Source organism: Lissotriton vulgaris, chromosome 4_1 (assembly GCF_964263255.1).
Source record: "Lissotriton vulgaris chromosome 4_1, aLisVul1.2, whole genome shotgun sequence".
Classification (NCBI taxonomy): Eukaryota; Metazoa; Chordata; class Amphibia; order Caudata; family Salamandridae; genus Lissotriton; species Lissotriton vulgaris.
The window spans coordinates 122,571,773-122,590,296 of NC_141691.1; positions in this window are offsets into that span (position 1 = coordinate 122,571,773).

The window sequence follows — 18,524 nt, forward strand, 5'->3', positions numbered from 1 at the left end:
AGGTAGTGTGTGACACCTTGGTGACCCGTCTGTTCTGTGAACAGCCATTGCAGGAGCATACTGAAGCACTGAAAAAGTGCGCATGACATTGAGCAGCCCATCGGCAATGCTTTGTCCACGTACCAGCGGCCGTCAAACTGAATCCCCATCAGGCCCCAATCGTCTGGATGGACTGGGAGCAGCCGGAAAGCCGACTTGATGTTGCACTTTGCCATCCTTGCCGTTGCGCTCGCCGACACTACCAAGGCCATGGCCGCATCAACGGCCGAGTAAGACACCGTAGTCTCCCGCTCGTCAATGTAATCGTTCACCGAGCCCCCTTTGGGCCAGGACAGGTGCTGAATAAGTCAAAACTGCCCTTTCTCTTTCTTTGGCATGACCCCGACCGGGGAGACAATTAGTTCCTCTAACGGCCAATCCTCAAAAGGACCCGACATGCGGCCCTTACACACCTCCGTCTCCAGTTTGCTCCACACCACCTCCGGGTGCTCCCTGGCAGACTTCAAATTGTCGGCCCACCTCCGCCACCTGGCCCCCTCATATCCCAGGCGGAACCCTTCCATGAACCCCGACCTTAAACGTTCAACGGCCCCGTGTTGGGGTAATCACGTAACGCCCCCACCAGCTGGTCCACCTTAACTGGCGTATGAGCCCTTGGGCCCAGGACCCGTATCACTTCTGCCTGTCCCCACTGCATTATGAGATCCGACCTCTGACCGCCTGCTGCCTCTCGCTGACCCCCTTTTGATGTGCCCGCCGCACCCCAGCACTCGACCATTTCCCGCAGCCGGAACATTCATGTCGGAAACAGCAATGCACTCACGTACACACCCGTTGCTGTAATCCCAACATGGACCTGCAACACCGGACTGGTTTTTGGCCCCTGTCCACACCCCGTGGGGCGTCCCTGAAAGGGCTGATAAATTATAGGCAGCCCACTCGCGGTAAAAATGGTCTTCCCTGACTCTGCCAATCCCATTGTATGCTGCCAAAGGTCGGTGTTCAACTCGCCCCATTTCGCCTCCGGATCCCAGGCCATCCGTGCCCTTAAGTCCTCATCATACTGAGCCCAGGCGAAACCACCCCCCGTTATTTGGGCCTTCCGAATGACGTCCATGTATTTAAACAAGGACACCGATCACTCTGGAAATTTCTCACACTATACACTTTAAGAAATTAAGAAAGCTGCCGTCCAGTTCTGTATCGTGAGAGGCACTTTCGGCCTCTTCTGGAGCTCATACTCCACCTCTTTCGAGCCCTCCTTCGCCCGCATCTCCCGGTGAAGTAACTTTTTTTTTTCTAAAGATATGTTTATTGCGGAAGGCATGGAAAAGACAATCAAGCAAGTCTACTCATAGGCATTGATAGATGAAATTAACCAAAATGATCTTACAGGATAATACACAGCCGTGTAGCCCACATCCCTGAGGCTAGGCGGCGTAAAGTCGGAAAGTGCCACAAATATAAACATAAACGTTTGCATTAAATACACGTGTATCGCTAGTGTCCGCTGTTTTATTTTCATTTCCCCTCCCTTGTCTTCCGTTGATCCCGTCTCTTATCTTCTTTTAGAGTTCGTTTTTCAATAACACCACAGTCTAACATGTAACAACAAAACAATTCCCCCCCATATTTGGCATCGTTAATAAAGTATGTGGAAATAGTCCGGTTACCTCCTTATGGCCTGTTAGGGTACAGACATCACAGTCATAAGCAAACCTCCGGGAATCAAGGCAAATCACATATAAATACAATACGGAACATTCGTACGCGTCCTATAGGGCACTGCCCCGAAACAGGTCTCTCCTCCCTGCCTCCCGCCACATCCTCCTCGGATTCAGACTCCTCAGGGGTAAACAGTTCAGCACTGGTGGTATCCAAGTCATCACTGGGCAATCCCTCAGCACATATCACTCTCCAGGCCAGTAAGTCCTCCTAAAGCCTCTCATCTCGGCGCGTGCGCTGCATGTGTGTTTCCTCAGCCAAGGACCATTCCCTAACATCTCTAAGCCACAGGGATAACTCAGGGGCCCTTTGCTCCATCCAAGTGATAGCCATGCGCCGCCTCGCCAACACCAGTAGCAACTGTAGCAACTTATAGGACAAATTCCTCTTTTTGGGCTTGGGGACCAGGGCCAAGAGACAATGAAGCGGAGTCAGGGCAATCCGGAGGCCCGTGACACAGCCAATGTGCTCCACCACCTCCTTCCAGAAGCTACCGACCCGTGGGCACTCCCAGGCCAAATGTAAGAATCCGGCTCCTTCCGCCCCGCACCTAGGGCAGTTGTCCCGCCTATCTACAGAGATACGGTGCATGGAGACCGGGGTCATGTAAGTGCGCTGTACAAAATTAAAGTGGATCAGTTTAAACCGCGCATTGCACGACACTTTCCGAGTCAGGAGCCCAATGCGTTTGCGCTGTCGCGGCTCTAGAGTAAACCCCAGGTCCGCCTCCCAGGCCGGCCAGGACGGCACGACCGGCGGGGCTGAATCCCGTCGCATGGCTGAGTACAGTAATGTGATCAGCCGTTTCCCCCTGCCACAGGAAAGAAGGATGTTGAGGGTGTGGGTAAACGGGGCCGCCTCTGGGAACTGGGGCCAGGTTGCCCTCGCCATCTCCTGGAGTCTCCTATAGTGCATGTATTGTCCCCTGCCCAGGCCAAAGGCCTCCGTGGCTCGCTCAAAGGACACAAAGGAGTCATCTGGATAAAGGTCCGCCAGAATCTCGAATCCGCCGTCCCGCCAATCGCAGAAAGACATATTCTCCTCCATTAGCGTCACCGGAGCCAAAATCCACACCGGCAGCTCCCTATGAAAGGGGGCCCGCCACAAGATCTTCTTGACAAACCACTGCCAGACCCCTGCGGCATGTTCCACTACATAAGGCAGGGCCTCATCTGCTCCCCGTCCCTTCATCAGAGCCACTTGCAACGTTGTCTCGTCCGCCCTGCCCGCCAGGTCCTGCAGCTCCCAGTTGTCCGCGCCTGCGAACCACCTCGCGGCGGGCAGGAGCTGTGCTGCATAATAATAGAGAAGAGAGGACAAGAAACACAAGGGGAGCCGGACCCAAAGGGACAGGTGGGGAGGCTGGGCCTTAATTTGAATAAACACAGCAACAAGTTGCCCCGCCACCTACATTTGAATCCACATTTATGGAAAGTTGAACACGCTAGCTGTCGGTATCAACTGGGTATTTTTATTTATACCAAAATATTTCAAAAGTTTAAACGAAGTTTGTCAGAAACAGGACATCGTAAACAACCAAAGACATATTTACATTGGAGATTTCAACCAAAGTTGTTATGCATTTACTGTACACAAATGTATTACAAGCTCAACAACATAATCAAGCACGGAAAAAACAATCTGAAGCAAACAGAAAAATTGAACGTATACAACATTAAATGATAAACTAGATTCTTATGAATAGAAAAATTAGTAAAGCATATGAAAGTTTGAAAGAAGAGGGGAAAATTAGAAAAGGAGCAAAATGAATTTGTAAGTCTTTTACAACCAGCAAGCGCTGGTGTGAAGAAAATAAATCGTGGGTAATCCTCTCTACTTGGCCGACGCGCTTCGAATCCAGGTAGTTACTTGCCGGAATCTCATCAGGGCACAATTAGTCTGTCTGTGGGGGATTAAAAGGAAGGGTGACTACTTTTAATCTTTGTGACAAAAGACTATGCTCCCTGGTATGTGGCACTCAGAAAAAGACCTACCATTGTAGAATGGAAGCGAATTCAGAAGAAAATGCACATGAAGTCTGTAAGTGCAGGCTTGGAGTAGTCCAGGGACAGGGGGCCACCTAAAAAACTAATGACCGTTGTGACATTGCCATCATGTATCTGCGCTAATGCATGGTCATGAACAAATAAATGAGGAAAGCATACCGTCAGCTGATTCTTTGCGTGAAGCTGGCGGCTGCCGTTGTGTGAAAGTACATTTCTTTAATGGGCTTCAATTGAATTGTGGCCGGTGACGCTGTGTGAAGAAAAGTGGGCAATAACGTAAGGGAGCTGTGTCTGGTATTGGCCATTATAAGCTCGGGAAACGTTACGGAAAACGTACCTTTCTTAAACAGAGTCGGTGCGTGGAAGCCTCGTGTTTTCTTTTTTTGTTCAAAATCGGCATGTGATTCAAAAACGTGCGCGGCAACCGCTGTTGACAAGCGGAAAGAATTAATTAAATTGAAGCGTCAAATCGGGGGTCTGGCTGAAGCCAAAAAGAATGCACAAGCACACCGCTTACCTCCGTGCAGCCCAGTGCATGTCTACGGCGTTCTGCAGTAGTCCAAAGATGGACGCTGGGTGTGTTGTCATGGAGATAAGCCCTCAACTATGGGCTTTGCCTTGTGGGAGTTGTAGTTTGGTGCAGAATTGCACAGGGTTGTGCTAATTCACTGCAATGACAAAAACTATTAATGTATAGGTGAAGGGTGGTGCCCTGTGTTTGATGTTTATTAAAGAAGAAATTGGAGAGGGAGATTGAGATGGAGCAAAGGCAATGGCGTGGCGCCGGGGCACTAATGAATCAAAGTCTGGCGACAAACTGTTAAGGCCTTTCTGCACACTGTTAAACTTGAGGATGAGATATGCTTCCTTTTTAAGGAGCATTCTGTCCATGTCTGCGTTATGGTGTGGCGGACGCAATGTATGTAATACCATCCATTTAAGATCATTTCCATCATGTTTGGCATCCAAAAAATGTTCGACCATGGGGGCATTCAAGATTTTATTTTTGATCCCGGACCGGTGCTGGCAAATGCGTGTGTTAACTTGTTGCCTTGTTTTGCCAATGTAGATTTGGTCGCAGGGGCATTGGACAAGGTAGACCACATTCTTGGTCTTACAGTTTGAAAATTCCGTGTGCTTCCATTTGGTAGCCCCATGTTGGAACTCGTCGCCCTCGATTGTATTGGGGCACACGACGCAGGTGCCACACTTGTGATGACCTGTGATCGGTTTGAGGTTCCATTGGGTCAGTAGATCGCTTTTCTTTTTGGGTAGTGACACATCTGCCCTCATGATCTGTTGTCCTATGTTTTGGTTTTTCTTGTAGGCAAATAGTGGGCGTGGGAGTGAGCATTCTAGATTTTCTAGCAAATGCCAATTACTCAACACAGTTTTCCTCAATTTATGAGTGTCTGGTCCAAAAGTGGTGACACAGACCAGTCTGTCAAGTGCAGGTTTAGGCCGTACTTGTAGGAGGGTTTCACGAGGGGTGAAGCGTGCTCTTTTGAAAGAGTGCTTCAGTAATTTCTTCGGATACCCTCTTTCTTTCATTTCCTGACAAAATGTCTCTGCATGGGACGAGAAGTCTTCCAAGTGAGAGCAGTTTTTCCTGATGCGCAAAAGTTGCCCATATGGCAGATTAGATTTTAGATTTTTTGGGTGGGCACTCTTATGGTGCAAAATGGTGTTTCTGTCAGTGTCCTTTTTGAAAAGGGATGATTTAAGTACCCCATTGATACATATTCTCCTCCATTAGCGTCACTGGGGCCAAAATCCACACCGGCAGCTCCCTATGAAAGGGGGCCCGCCGCAAGATCTTCTTGACAAACCACTGCCAGACCCCTGCGGCATGTTCCACTACATAAGGCAGGGCCTCGTCTGCTCCCCGTCCCTTCATTAGAGCCACTTGCAACGTTGTCTCGTTGGCCCTGCCCGCCAGGTGCTGCAGCTCCCAGTTGTCCGCGCCTGCGAACCACCTCACGGCGAGCAGGAGCTGTGCTGCATAATAATAGAGGTCAAACCTCAGGGCTTCCAGGCAACCCTCCTCCCAGCTCCGAACCACGGTATTAGGGCAACCCTACTCCGCCCGCCTGCCCAGAGCAAAGATGTGAGCAGCGTGCTGAGCGTACGGAATATTCGCGGGGGGAGCGGGCATAGCGTATTTTGCAGGACGTATAGCATTCTTGGCAACATCACCATTCTAGCCACCGCTAAGCACCCCATGAGGGAAAGAGGGAGTGAGGTTCCATGATGATCGTAAGTGGTGTTTTCGACTCGCACGAATATGGTCGAGTCTAGTATCTATGAACCGCAAATGACGAGTTTAGTGGGTGTACGCAGTTTCGCTGTACTAGCCTAAACCGTTCGTCTGTTTCGTGGGTTTATCTATCTGTACCCACGGGTTCCATCTTAGATACGGCATCCATTTTGTTTCTTGCCCTCAAGTAGCCAGCGAACGGACGCTGTCCACTTCGCGACCCTGGGATTCCCAAGACTCTTGCGGAAGACACGTTTCCTTTGAAAGTGTCTTTATGATGAGGGGAATGATACTGTATGGCAGATGGCTCCGCTCGAGGCACATCTTGCCGTGCCGGTCTATTGTCTTAGCCGTGCATCTCATTAGGCACGTCCTTTTGATGCCTGCAGCTCGTGTTTCCCGATACCACCCCTTTTACACCCTTTCAGATCTCCCCACTGTTTCTGCCCTCCTCTACACCTGTTTCTGTTCCTTCTTCGATCTGTTTACTGCCGATTGGAATGTACTAATGGTGGGAAGATGGGTTTTTACAGTTGGGTATCACCAAATGTTTCCGTACTTATGTTCCGGGCCTTGAATACATGAAAGTAACCCCTTGTGGTTTTTACAATGGGAACCGAGTTGTAATCTTTTGTGTACCATGTTAACCTTTGAGAGAAATGTGTATAAAAGGAGCGACCCACAGTAGCAATTCGAATCAGGCTCCGTGAACCTACGCTATGTACTTCTCGTGACTTCTGTGTTCCCTGCAGTAAATAAACCTCGAATCTTTGACGCCGAAGGAAGTGTCCCGTGTCTCTGTCATTTGTACGCCGGAACAGGTTACCCACGAAGGTTTCAGGTGTTGTCCCCTCGCACCGCTGGGTCTTAGAAAAACCCAGTCCTTCAGGAGCCTGTTCCAGAAGGACACCGACTGGTGCAGGGAGCGGAGCACCCAGTCAGCGTTGCGTACCAGCAGTTGTTCATCAGACGAGGCCACCTGGATTCCCAGATATCGGAAGGCCTCCAACTCCCATTTCAGCCCCAGGCATGGAAGGCTCACTCCCGGGTTGACATCACAGCCCGCCAGGGGAAAGATCAAGGACTTCCCAGGGCTGATACTCAGCCCTGAGGCTGCACCAAAGCGGTCCAGCAGCCGCAATAAGTCGGGCAGCGATTCTTTCGGGGAGGTTAAATAGAACAGAGCGTTGTCCGCATAAAGGGAAATCACGTTCACAGTATCTCCCACCTTGATGCCCCAATGCTCCATCTCCATCTTCGTACGAATAGAGACCGCCAAGGGCTCTATCGCCAGGGCGAAGAGAAGCAACAACAGGGGGCCCCGGTGAAGTAACTTAAGGATCTCCATGTACTCCTCTTTCCAAATCCGCTCCTTCGTTGCCAGCATCAGATGGGAGCCCCGTGGCTTTGTGAACCCCATGTATGACAGCTTCTTAATCTTCAGTTCCTTACTCTCTGGCTTTGCGACGTCCTCCCCCGTCGCACCTGCGCCTGCTGCTCCTGCCCCACCAGCAGACCCGGCCGCCACAGTCCCCTTTGCTCCGTCCCCCGTCAACCCCGGGGCCCCCTCCATTCCTGCTACCCCGAGTCCTTCCTCGCCGGCTCCACCACCACCACATCAGGCCCCACCCCCTTGTCCGTCACATACTTTCCTTTTCAAAGCCACATCCCCCGATCACCCCTCCCCCCACCCCGATGGACTCCAAGTGTGCCGCGGCTGCCGCTGCTCTTGTACCTGACACCGAGGAATCTAAAGTCCGTTCTCCACCATCCCGTTCCATTGACGCCCACCTCGGCTCCCAACATGATGCCCGGGCCGTCGGCTCTCGTTGGCCCTGTGACATCTGCAAGACACTAGCAACACCAATATTACGCCCACCCTCCACCCTCGCCATCCCTCAACTCTCCTTCCTCCAAACTGTCTTCATCCTCCACCACCTGCACAGAACATGCCCTAAACCCCCTGCCCGTCGGCGGCGCCAACTGCCCCCTGCCAACAACATAAAAAAACGCGTGCCGATCGTGCCCTGTGGGTGCTGGGGTCGGCGAGCCCGCATCATGCCTTCTTGTGCCGGCCGCGATGGGATCCCCCGCCGGTGCCCGGTTTGCCGCAGGAGTCTCCGCCCTCCCTTCGCCTTGGTGCCGCTGGGCCGTCCCCAGCCCTGCAAAGGCAGGAGCCCGCGCCGCTCTTCTTCCTGCAAGAGAAAAGGCCGGACTGGTGTGCTGGATCCCTCACTCTGCATGAACCCCGACCCCTCCTGCTGCCCCCCATCCCACATGCCCCCGTCCCCCAAGACCCCATCCTCCCTCTGCTCCCTCTCTCACCACCCCCCTCCTCCTCGTCATCACTCCACACCAGACCCCCAAAACCTGCACCCCCATTGTCGGACCATGTCCCGACATCCCCCCACCCTGCTGCTCAAGACACCCTCCACTCCGACAAACCCCCATGTCCATCCGTCCCCCCGTTCCCTGCCCCCCCACACCCACCCTGCGCCCCTGCACCTCCCTTACCCCCTCCCCCAAGACTCGAAAACATCCAGCCCCTCCCAGTTCCCCCCACTCCCCCCTGATATTAACAGAGGGGATCAATCCCAATCCTTCTCCTGCCCCCGATGGGCCCCATGGCCCCTCCCTCGTGCCCCTACGCCTCTGGCCACCTGCCTCTTCCAAAACAACTCCTTCAAAGGCTCCCCCATCCACTCATGTCCCCCATACTCCCCACCCCTGCCTGTCCGCCCTGGCGCCCCCAACTTGGCCCCCCAGCCCCATCCGCCCGCCCCCGGCGAAATGGGGCACTCTTTGCCCCCTTGCCAGCTCCTCTTCTCACCCTGCACCATTCCCTCGGGCCCCCCGGCAGCCCCTCCCCCCTGACATCACCCCTGATCCCCCTCCCCACCTATAACCCCTACCCCACAGACCCCGTGCGCTCCTCGTGTCCTCGAAGGGGGGGCTGCCCACCTTATTCGAGCCTGTTGCCCCCGATGTTTCACCCGCGACGACTGTGCCGCTGGGGAAACGCTCTTGGCGCTTCCCCTCCGCTTGCCCGTGTTCCCTTTTCCCGCTCCTCCCGCCCAGATAAAGCCTGCCGCCCCTTCGCGGGGGGAGCGCTCTTTGCGCTGCCCTGCCACGTACCGCTCTCCTTCTTCCCCAGCCCCGCTACAGGCCCCATCACCCGTGCAGCAGGGGAAGTGCTCCTCACGCCTCCCTGCCGCTGCTTGACCGCCGCTCAGCAGGACCCCTTTTGGACTGGGCCCCCCGATCCCGATGAAGGCGCCGCTGCCGCCCCCGCCTTTCCCGCCGGCACTTCCGAGGCCGCACCCGAAGCAGTGGGGCAACCAGACCTCAGCTCGGGCGCCCGCGCTGCCCTGCCACGTACCGCTCTCCTTCTTCCCCAGCCCCGCTACAGGCCCCATCACCCGTGCAGCAGGGGAAGCGCTCCTCGCGCCTCCCCGCCGCTGCTTGACCGCCGCTCAGCAGGACCCCTTTTGGACTGGGCCCCCCGAGCCCGATGGAGGCGCCGCTGCCGCCCCCGCCTTTCCCACCGGCACTTCCGAGGCCGCACCCGAAGCAGTGGGGCAACCAGACCTCAGCTCGGGCGCCCGCGTGAAAACGCCCCCCGGCTCACTTTCTCACAACCGGCCTACCACCGCCCCCGCTCCTCCCGCCGCCATTACCCCGCTATCCAGGCCCCGCTCAAACCCTCTGCGCGGGCCTGCGCCCTCACCTGCAATCTCGCCAACTTCCGGGGCGGCAAGCAGGCCAGCACGGCCTCTGCTACCCCCGGGGACGCGCTCTGCACCGGGCACGCCCCCCGCCTGGGGGCCCACAAGGAGGTCCACCCACCCTGCCTCATTGAGCAGGCGGATGGCCTCAAGCACTCGAAAATCCTCTGACGCCATAGCTCCTCAGGAAACCAGCAATCAACAGATAAGGCACCACAGGCCATGCCAGACAGCAAGCCTGACAAAAAACCTAAACTGCCAGTGCTCACAGCCACCAGGTTACCAAAACCTAAAATGGTGGCTGGGCAAGCGCTGTAACCCCTGAAATACCCTTGGGCTGACAAACTTAAATTTGGGCTGTCTTTGGGCTATCCCAAAGCAGCCCAATCGCGAAATTGGCTGCCGCCATCTCGCCCCCCTCCCCCTCCCAATCTGGCCGGGGGGCAGACCTCGAGGCTCGTTGTCCCCCAAAACCCCCTTGCCACTCGTCAATGATTCCCTCACTATCAACCTCCAACAGTGCCTCTCACCTCTCTATAGCCCGTCTCTCACATGTATTTCATCTCATCGAGTGGTATTCAGTGTTAGGAATGTAGCTTTCTATGTACTCTAACCGAAACAGCGGTGGCTGGTGACATTTGAAAGTGGTGAAGCGTAAAAGTTGGGGATGAATTTTACATAGCGAGCGAGTGCGGCCGACATAAGAGGTGTTCAGCCCATGCATCATTCACCATTAATTTATCCATGTTTCTATCATCCACTGCATTAATCTGTTCATCCATCAGTCCTTGTAGAGACTCTCCCATTCGCTCATCCATCCATGTATCCATTCACTAGAAAATCTTCCACTTGTTTATCCATCATTTGGAGCATTCGTTCATGTACACATTCACTCATCCTTCTGGACACACTCTCCTGTATTTCTTCTGCCCACTCATTCATCTATGTATCCTTTCACCACTGGTGTATCACCAGACCATCCAGCCATCTGCAGACAACCTCCCTTCCATGCATCTCAATGAAAGTGTTTATTTGCTTGTCTGTATTTGAACCACGTTCTCAATTGGCCTGTTCGCCAGACAAGCGGAAACACAATATTGTATCAGATCACAACATTATTCAGATATGGTGAGACCTTAGCCTTATGAAACCCTTTGCAGGCCGATGTAGACTGATTATGTCCTGGTAAAGATGATAAAAAACGATTGAGAGCTTACCTATGCACTTTTTTAGGAGACTGTAATGACACAATACCTTCCACCCAGACTCGGCTGCAGGTACAGCGGCAGAGCTTCTGATGGCACCCAGGAGTCACTCATTCTTTCCCCAGCTAGTGTTACTAGGAGCGGAAGAGCCAAATGCGAGGTTTTTGGTTGGTAAACCAGACGGAAACTCATGCATGACACTTTGGTGGCAGCAGTCAAGCTTCACTACACTTGTTACTGCTAGAAAGAAGCTTTCCTTTCTCTCCCAGACTCCTCCCAACTACACCACCAAACCCCCACATGTCTTCACCCCTCGCTTAGAGCAGAGGGTACGTGTATGCCATAAAAACGCATGGGAGTGTACCAGTAATGGCACGTAATGCAACATGACCGATTCATATGTGATGTTATCCTTACCCTAGTGCTATGTATGCAACTTGTATAATCAAGCCTTCTTCTACAATAACCCAGAAGCAGAGGCGATTGTGCATAAATAGGACGATTGACCCCAGAGGAACCCGTCAGTCATTTACCAACTCAGGGTTAGTCCTTCAGTCTTCTGGAAGCACCCGCGTGTTTTAAGCGCTTCAGTGGTACTGCTGCCACCATTTCAGATTTTTACATGTAAACAAGGGAACCCAATGAGTACCTTTGGACCATGTGTAATCAGCTATTACAGAGAACAACGGTCCTCAGGAAGGTCGATAAATAAACAAATAAACTTATAGACCACAATCAGTACTATAATCCAGTTTCCAGGCCCAGCCGGGCGAGGAATATTTAATTTAGAATAAAAAAGAGATTTTGATTGACCTTGAGAGGGTCACATACAAACATTTAGATAGGGCACAATCCTGTACCTAACCCAAGAGTTGGAAAAACCATAGGGTAAGAAAAGTAGGTGAGTCAAGAGAAGAATTTTTTACAGGCGAAGAAAGTTTTGGAGCTAACTGTCGCTTGCAAATTACTAATCAATTACAGCAAGTTTTGACATACAGTGTCTACAGAATAATATACAAATGAAATTCCTGCATCACTGTTTTAAGCATCAACGTTTCGATCCCCTGGCTCCTAATGAACCGGGATCATCATCAGGACTGTATTAATCACTGCCTGTTTACATTACGAACACCTGTGGGAGTAAAGGGGGGGAAAAATAAGAAAACAGCATAAGGAATACACCTGAAATAATTACAGAGAAACGTAGAAACAATTATAGTAGCAAGGTCCATATGTATGGCTCCATGGCCACTCTCAATTAAAACCAATATCTTTGTTCATGGTTGTGAGGCAATTGTGCAGCACATTCATGCAAGTGGGGGCCACCTCGAGGGCCGTGACTTGGTAAAAACGTATCATTGTTACATTGTGGGCCGTGACTTGGTGAAAATGTATCATCGTTACATTGAAGCTGATTTAGTTCGGCCGCATCAATACATACAGAACTTCTTGATCAAGTGGGTATCAGAGAAACAATAATCGGCACAGTGAAGTGGTGAACTCCTAAGTGACTAATTATCAAGGTGTCAAGACGGTGCGGAGGATGGCTGGTGATCAGCGCAGGGAGTCGGCGATAGATCGATCAGAATTGTGACTTGTCTGTGCGGTCATTGTCGTGGTGCTCGTGGAAGGTTGTTGAATTCCAGAGGCATGAAATAATGGCGCAATGAGTGGGTCCGTCGCGCATTTCAGTTCGTGATCTACATTGTGGCCGGTGTTCAGTGGCTAATAACATGCATACCGAGCGGTTACTGGGCGAAGGCAGTTTGCACAGCCATGGTTCCACTGACCTTCAAAGTTTGTGGGGTGGTCTTGGTCAGGCGCTGTTAGGGGTTGGAGGTACTGCAAGGTATCCCGGAATTGGGGGTGCCTAAAAAGGGGAGCATAGGGTGAGGGACAGAACAGTGCCGGATATGAGTTCCCGTCACGAGGTGCCGGGGCAAAATCATTACCTTAGTTTAGTTGGATATGGACTTGGAAAGAGTAATCTCACAGGCGAGTCTTCCTTTACGGTTGGGATCGGGTTTAGGAGTACGTTGCTCCTTAGGTTATGGAGCTGTTTTAATAAAGCGGTCTGGATGCTGAAAAAGGAGGAAAAATTAAATTAATTATTACGCAAAGATGAGGCTGGGAGTCCCGTGTGGGACAGTGTCCATCCAGCATTTCGGGGGCCTGGGCTGGCGCTTACCTTACTGCGCAGTGTGCTCAGTGGTGGGTTGATGGTGGAGACACAGTGGTCTCTCTCCTCATCTCAAACAGCGTGAATCCGCTGCTTTTGCGTTGCTGGGCTCGCTCCCGGGGAACTATAGCTGGCGAGGAGCCAACATGGAGGAAGGACTAGCACTTCCCACTGCGTTTGCGGCAGCCATTTTGGAGTGGCCTAGAAACCAGATGGAGGAAGGACTATCCGAATACTCGGGGCCATTAGGGCGGCCATTTTAGACAGGTCTAATATTTTACCGGCACCAGTTGTGATAACGTGATTGTGAGTTCTACTAAGTAAACCAGTGAATAATTTGGAGGTGTTGAACCCTACCGTGATTATTCCAAGTGATAGCGCGTGCTCACGATGGTAAGAGGACTGACCTGGAGAGCCCAGCAATTATACACATAGGACTATTTACATATGAGTGTATATATGACAATGTTAATAGTAATACATTCATAGCAATAGACTCAATCTAAGCTGGTTTGCACTTAAGAGAATACATGTTCTACGTTCAACATTATCAATTTTTCATACATAGAAACGAACCTCTGACATTGGAACACCCATTTTGTAGATGTCATTACTGGGTGGTATTTACAGAGGCTTTTTTTGCACACTTGATCAAGAAGTTCTGTATGTATTGATGCGGCCGAACTAAATCAGCTTCAATGTAACGATGATACATTTTCACCAAGTCACGGCCTACAATGTAACAATGATACATTTTCACCAAGTCACGGCCCTCGAGGTGGCCCCCACTTGCATGAATGTGCTGCACAATTGCCTCACAACCATGAACAAAGATATTGGTTTTAACTGAGAGTGGCCATGAAGCCATACATATGGACCTCGCTACTATAATTGTTTCTACGTTTCTCTGTAATTATTTCAGGCGTATGCCTATGCTGTTTTCTTATTTTTTCCCCCCCTTTACTCCCACAGGCGTTCGTAATGTAAACAGGCAGTGATTAATACAGTCCTGATGATGATCCCGGTTCATTAGGAGCCAGGAGATCGAAACGTTGACACTTAAAACAGTGATGCAGGAATTTCATTTGTATATTATTCTGTAGACACTGTATGTCGAAACTTGCTGTAATTGATTAATAATTTGCAAGCGACAGTTGGCTCCAAAACTTTCTTTGCCTGTAAAAAATTCTTCTCTTGACTCACCTACTTTTCCTACCCTATGGTTTTTCCAACTCTTGGGTTAGGTACAGGATTGTGTCCTATCTAAATGTTTGTATGTGAACCTCTCTAGGTCAATCAAAATCTCTTTTTTATTCTAAATTAAATATTCCTCGCCCGACTGGGCCTGGAAACTGGATTATAGTACTGATTGTGGTCTATAAGTTTATTTGTTTATTTATCGAACTTCCTGAGGACCGTTGTTCTCTGTAATAGCCACCATTTCATCGGCAGTGGACTCACATGCAACTGACTCTGCTCCAGCCGCACAGCCCTTACATGCCAGATGCTGCTCTTCACAGTGCTATTCTGGCTGTCATGGCTATTGATTGACCGCACTCTTTCGGGCATGCATTTAGTCTGAGGGCATCACCGGGAGCCAGGGAATGTGTGTTTCGGCTTGTGCCTGTGCCCCACCTGCTGTCTGTATATACGACAACTCCTTTTATTGTACAGCGCTCTGACACCTTCAGATAAAGTCTGTGCTATATAAAAATGCATTCAGTAAAAATAAAATAAACCTGAACCTGCGTGTGTGTAACATACACTAGTAAACTAAGCGCCACCCCCACCACCCCCACCCCCATCTACCTATGGAGTGAGTGCGACCAGACCTCCCTGTGGGGGCGTGCACTGTGCACTGCACACAAAGGCACACAGGGCCTTAAACTATCTGCTGCCAGTGCAACAAACGAAACCAAAAGCCAAGTAGCCAACCAACAACAACACTGTAGGCGCACAGTACTGTAATTCTTACTCATCTAAATATTACAGAACGCACTACAAAAGTACAGCCACGTGCTTCAGGTTATGGAAATCCCGCTTGATGGAAGAGCTCACTTAACTCTAAAATGTGGTAAATGTTGGCAAACATTTAAAGGCAACCACAAACCCTCGTGCAGTTTCTAAGAGTGAGCCTAGAACATCTCATGTCCTCGTAGTGCTGTTTCATTTGGCCTTTGCAGAACTCGTATCAATCTTCCACGCATTTCTTGCCCCTTAATTTATTCCTCATAGTGAGGGTGAGGAGTTGCGAGTTGGGTCTGCTGAAAGGTGGTTTGAGGATTGTAAATATAAGATTTTGTAACAGCGTGGGGGAATTCTTTGTAAAATGATATGCCTGAAAACAATCTCTTGATGAAAAGATATTTCAAAAATAAAAATGTTAATCTATAATAAGACGGGCATTCTGATAAATAGAACTTGATTACGAAAAGGCATAAACCTTGGAACAGAGCCCTGTCTCCCTCCTCCCCTCAAGGCGACGGAGCTAAGAAGACACCAGGGCAAGAAGGGGCGAAGGCGTTAGCAAGGCGCAGCCGAGAGGAGGCCTCTGTAATGCCTTCGGAGACCATAAGCACCTTCAGCCATTCACTTTTGTATTTTTAACATGGGTGGTGGTGCGAAATGTCAACAAGGCTCTCTTGTCAAACGAGTCAGAACAAGCGAAAAACAGGCCCCTTCCATCTATATTTCATAGCGTAAGGGGGAAACGCAAACTTGCATCAAATGTACAAATCCTTCAGCTACTGAGAACTTTTCTTTAGATGTTTTTCATAACCCCCGACACTAAGTAAACATAATAAGTCTCCAAAAATGTAGTGGTTGATCCTACCTGAGCAGGTCCGGTCCGCGCCGCCTCGGGTCTGTTGACGCCTACAGCCACTCACTCTCAGCCAATCCTGGCTCTGCCAGCAGCGCCAGGATTGGCTTAGGGCACAATTACTACTCGCCCGCCCGCCCATTAGGAGAGCGAGGGTTGAGCAAAGGCACCAGCAGAGCAGACACTAGTGCGCATGAGTGGGCACGACACGAAAATTCACCTTCCGTCCCCACTCATGCGCACTTGTGTTGTGCTGCTGCCTGTTGCCCCCCACTGGTCTGACAATCATGTCAGTCAACATGACGCCGAACCGCCCACCCCCTTCAGACTCTGAAGGGGGTGGGCGGTCCGACGTCATGCTGACTGACACGATTGTCAGTTCTCCCTCGGCATCTTTAAACTTAAGTAAACTGATTCAGTTTACTTAAGTTCAAAGACGCCGAGGGAGCTGCGGGCGGGGGTGGGGGCTACGCCCCCATGCCCCAATGGACGCACCGCGCCGGACCAGAAACGGATATTCGCCTTTTGTCATGTTCTTTAGGATAGTCTTATCATTTAAATACCAATTACATACATTTTGTCCCATCCACACTACATAACGGTCCTATAACAGGTGATCTTTTACCTAGTAGCTTACTTCTGTCTCTCTGACATCAGGCTCTTAGTACCCTATCTTAATCCCTAATGTACATAAATATTTCCCGAGGCACGCTGATTTATTCTGTATAAGGGTCACCACTTTTTTCATCCATGGGCAACAGCCAGCGGTGCATTATCATGTTTAGTTAGAAAAGGTCTAGCAGAGGATTAGTGAATGTTTTCAAAACATAACAATTCTAGAAGAAACTCTGGAGTGACCTCTATAGTATAAAAGACCCTCACTCCCGCTACAAAAGAGAGGCAAATTCATTCTGAGGCTCTGCAGGCTGATCCTTCGACAGGCAGAGACCTGACATCCCTTGCGGGGTGCCATCCTCGATGCAGAGGTGGGGTCCTTCATTCAGAACCATCAGGTGAGGGGTTAGTACTTCCCCTGGGGATTCTTTGCTCCATTAGGATATATACTAATACTTACATACACAGGCTTCACCTACATATCTAGGCTAGGTACATTTAGGTAGGCTGCGCACCGTAGGAGTACACCAACCCTATTGTTTTAAATAATCTGCTTTTATTCATCTTATTAGCACTATGGGAGAAATGTATCTGCTATTTACTAAATTGGTACTAGCGATCACATGTGTCTGCTCTTGTCTTTTGATTGTCGCAGGGAATATGTTTCACATTAGACTGACGCTTGACCAATAAATAATTATTGAAACTGTTCCAATCGTCATTCTATGTGTATTTTGAGAAAAGTAAGCACAGGTGACTGAGCGAAAGATACCGTATTGTTTTTAATGATACCTGAGGAATCAGGGTTATCATGTTCAGTGGTTGCCAGAAACCACCTACACCGCTGTAGAAAATAGGGGGCTAGTAGTGGCACTGTAGAGCTAGCTGGTCTAAGCGCTGACTCATCATGTTGGGGTGTCCAGAGTGTATCAGCACACCAAGCCCTCAGTTTAGGCTATCCAAAAACGTGCAGGTCCAGTGGGGCGGGGGGGGGGACCTAGGACCTACACAACACTTTAGCTATTTGCAGCACACTAGACATATACATATATTTTACCTCTTATATTGTTAAACCTGAGCTGAGGAAACACATAATATGGTCAAAAGGTCATGTGCTCCACATTTAAAGGGGGATTCTAGAAAATAGATTTCTTTCTGATGTCCTCAACAAACATGATTCCTTTGGCAAACTTATTTCTAAACTTTGATATTGTGGGGAAGAAAAACTTACTTCAAATTCTCTACATTGCCCACCAGGAGCTGCTATTTTTAGAGGTGAAATATCCTCTGTGATTAGATTTCGGTTCCACATTTGAGGATCAGACATCACTTCACAGCAAAAATCAAACTTTTTCCTATAATTGTAAAAAATAATTAATCACAGTTTTCAGTAAACAGAATAATACCTAATCGGGAATATATCATTCAAATTTGTAAAACGTTCTGTAGAAATGAGTAATGCCCTGATTACTTGCTACTAATCTTTAGTCGACATACACTGAACGATGGTCATGCCTATCAAGAACAATATTGTCCAAAATAATTCTGATAACTGAAGTACTTTGTTGAAACAGATTACACTGTGTGTGCGCTTTCTCATTAGCATTGAAGGTTACTCATGAGATGAATTCTACCTTGTGACAAGAACAACACTAGATGTATGTTGAAAATGAAAGACTCACTTACATTGCTCCCTGTCATAAAATGGCTGACGTCTCTGTATTCTTTTGACATATGCAAGTGATCACAAAAGGTCGCGCCAGGCATGGGGTGGTGCGACGAAATTCATATTGTTCTGGATCTAGAAGCATGTTGTCTTCCAACTACTGTAACAACTGTCTATTAGTTTCTTTCCCCAGTAGTTTTATCCAACTATCACTACAGAATGAAATATCAACTGTAAGTTTATTTAATGCCCTGCAGCAGATGTAATAGATTGTAAGAAGTTAGCAAGACCAGGATTGAACTATGCTCCATTTCATGGCCATTGG